This window comes from Hippocampus zosterae, chromosome 5 (genome assembly GCF_025434085.1).
Source record: "Hippocampus zosterae strain Florida chromosome 5, ASM2543408v3, whole genome shotgun sequence".
NCBI lineage: Eukaryota > Metazoa > Chordata > Actinopteri > Syngnathiformes > Syngnathidae > Hippocampus > Hippocampus zosterae.
Window position 1 is genome coordinate 22,732,530 of NC_067455.1, and position 3,583 is coordinate 22,736,112.

The 3,583-nt window shown below is 39.3% G+C and overlaps 1 long non-coding RNA gene across 1 annotated transcript; it reads right to left on the minus strand.

The window, feature by feature from the left end:
• Positions 1-450: 450 nt before the first annotated feature.
• On the minus strand, positions 451-1,388 carry LOC127600392 (uncharacterized). The gene is made up of 2 exons (XR_007962336.1): positions 1,001-1,388; positions 451-925 (listed from the first exon to the last, which is right to left on the minus strand). It is a non-coding gene; the product is annotated as an uncharacterized LOC127600392 (long non-coding RNA).
• Positions 1,389-3,583: the final 2,195 nt, after the last annotated feature.

Consider the following 3,583-nt stretch of genomic DNA (forward strand, 5'->3'; position numbering starts at 1 on the left):
ATAAGCCTAGATGTCAGTTTTTAATTAGCTCATATTAATGTTGTTCAATGAAGCGTTTGAAATGGCCTTATTAAAAAAAAAATAGGAGTCAACCTCCCACATTGTCCCAATACTGTACATTGCACAGGTGCTATGGGTATTTACACATCAGCCTTATCTGAGGACAGATTGAACATGAACTGAACCTGTTTAGTGAGAGGAGAACAGCGGGTCAAGGTCTCCATCATCAATACTTTGTTTCCTTTCAACCTTGAGTTGATTTGGTACTTGGAAGGCCATAAGTAGTCATTGACACATTACAGTAAATATTCTCTAGTACGGACTCGTGTTTGCGCTGTCCAATTTGTCCAGATAACAGAAATTCCTCATTTGGGAAATGTCCTTTATGAACCTGCAAGTATGTTGACAAAATGCATGTGTAACAACACAATCAATAAAATACAAAAATACACTGTCCAAAAACTGTTTATATAACAAAAACTGCAATACAGGTGTATCCAAAAAAAAAAATCACAACAGTAAAATACATACAGTATTTTAATGTTTATTTTTTCTGTCTCGGGAAAAAAAATGTATTTTGGATTGTTTTGTTGGATGCATTCTTTGGTTTATGACAATGTTTGCCTGCGTGTCATACAGTTTTCTTGCTAGTTGCAAGTAACTGTCCCATTGGTCACCGATGTCTGGTAATTCTTGTGCATACTGAAGGATTTTTGTTGCCATTTGCATTGCTTCCTTGCTGGATGGTGGCTTATCATCAGAAGTTTATCGATGCCTTGTTTTTTAAAGTTTCGTAGATTTGCGTCTTTCCGACTCCAAGTGTCTGCTGGATCTTTTTAACGTTGTGTCCAGCCTCGCTCAAACCGATGCATTTCACTCGCTCCGCTCCAGTCGTTACAGTTCTTCTACGTTTCGATGCGATGATCTACACGACGTAAGTAAATAAAGTTAAAATCTTTCGCAATTACAGTAAAACGCACGCCAATAAAAAGTCGCTTACACATCTTCGTTTCGAATCTGATGAATGAAAACGGCAAACCGAGCACATTTCTTCGGTCATGTCGAGTGGGTGCTGCTTTTAAGATAGTGCCGCGTTCTCCAGGAAGTAAGTGAATAAAGTTAAAATCATTCACGATTACAGTAAAACGCACTGCAATAAAAACTCACTTACACGTCGTCGTTTAGAATCTGATGATCGAAAAACGCGAAGTGAAAACTTGTTTCAGCGTCAGTCTTTTCCATTGCATCGGGTGGGCGTTGCGTGTATTTAAGCTCTGGCGGCATTATACCTCCATCCAGGTTACGGGTAGTGGAATTTCCGCTTACACAACTTCTGGTAACACGTAATATCGTTGTCAAAATGTTAATGCATAGGATTTTATTCCGCGTGGAGGATATTCCTTTCCATAGAATTCCAATTTACTGTAATTCCACAAATTTGTGATTCCCCAAAGTCAGTTGCCCAAGCTAATTGCACTTAAAGGCTGAAAGATAGCATGTATTCTTTGAGACTCTGGGTTCACATATAATCCTTCAGGGCGCCAGTCACAGAAGCAGCTGGAAAGTATAATATGGGCAACCTGCATGACAGGAGTATGTTGGTCTGAACAAATGTTTTGACCGATGGTGTGACGTATTCTGCCCCAGAAGGTGGTTATTCCTTTGATTTTCAATGATGGCAGTTGCACACTAACATGCCATGCTACTGTTTTGTCACAGATGTTACAAATATTCCTTCTGTTTTTTCATTAGATATATTGATTTTATTTGTTTTTGGCATTAATAAAATATATTATTATATTATTATTATAAAAATATTTATGTATTTTGGGTGTATCGTTTTAAACATTTCCAACATCAAATCAAACAGCTACTTTCCAAAGCACAGACCACTATGTTTGAACAATTCTAGTATAAATCTGTACGAAATTATGACCCGATACTCACTCATCTATTCATTTTCAATAGCGCATGTTTAGTTGGATTGTGGGTGAGGTGGAGCCTACCGCAGCTGACTTTGGATAACAGGTGGGGTGTATCCTGGGCTGGTCGCCAATCAATAACGGTCCAGAATAATATTAACCCTTGAACAATGGACAATTTAGAGTTTTTAATTAACCTAACTTGCATGTTTTTGAAGAGTGGGAATCAGGAGTATCTGGATAAAATGAATGTGAGCAGGAAAGAGAAGCACTCACAGCCATTCTTACTGCTACTCGAGATATACAGTCTATTAGTTGCTACGCTATACTTATCTTGACTATTTGGACAAAAAAGAAGACATAAGGTAGACAACAACAACAAAATGTAAACTTTTATGGACATTAGTTCACTAGTTTATTACAAAGTTTGTAGAATGACTGGAGTACTAAACAAATCAAAATTCCTCTTTGGCAGGCAAGGGTTCGTTTCGCTCGAGCAAAATAAGAAAGGACACACACAAGTCATTCTCTGACTAACATGTGACACATAACCCCAGGGACCTTCCTAATTTCCACCAAAATGACCAAAGCACACCAGCAGAGAAACCTGTCTGCTCTGTATCTCGCTGACATCCATGATTTGTAAAGCCTGCTTCCTTCTTTCACTATAAAGGGAACTATTTGTCTCAGCGCTGTCATTCCAAAGAGCCCTCTTTTAGGGTGCCTGTTGTTAGTGATAAGACAGCAAAACATGGTCTTGGACATCTTTCCACCCTTGTTGACCAGCCATCCCATTGATGGCTCACTGTGAAGCTATTGGAACAACCAATACGTGGTGATCTCTTGCAAATTCTGTTGGGAGCTGAAAAAAATGAGCTCAATAGAAAAATCCTGTTGTGACGATGACAGAGTTTGACTCTTGGGTGCTTCATGTTCGTTGCTTTGCCCCTTTATTTGGTCACACAGGGCCTTGTCAGAACGTGAAGCCTTCCTATGCCTGCGAGGTTCAGCCCTGCTGATTTTTATTTTTATTTTTTTTACTATGAATTTTTGAATATAAAGACTTTTACTTTGCCACTTTCTTCTCCTGTTTGCGTTGGGGTCAAAATTCCACTCCTCACATGAAACATCAGAATCAGAATCATCTTTATTGGCCAAGTACCGTATTTTCACGACCATTCGGCGCACCGTATGGTTGGGCGCAGTCTCATTAATGGGTGATATTTCTGTATTTGACACATAGACAAAACGCATTGTATTATTGGGCGCAGTTTTACAGTGGTAAATCATACGGCAGCTTAAACATACGGCATGCATGCGTGCACGCTAAAAACACGTTAGCTTAAAGCATATGGTAGCATGCTAAGACACAGATACAAGCTAAAAACGCGTTTTTAGAAAGGCAACGGAAGCAAAACTGAGTTCCGTTGTATTTTATTTAGCCATCGTACAATGTAGTCACGTATTTCGATCAATCATCACCCAGAAATCCATCAAAGTCCTTATCCTCTGCATCAGAATTAAACAATTGCGCAAGTACCAGTAATCCATCAAAAACGCAGTGTTCCCTCTCGTTGTCAGAGACACTCTCATTGCCATGTGGCTCCACAGAAATGATGCCTGCTTTGCCAAAATCTCGAACAACAGTGCAAGCAGACATG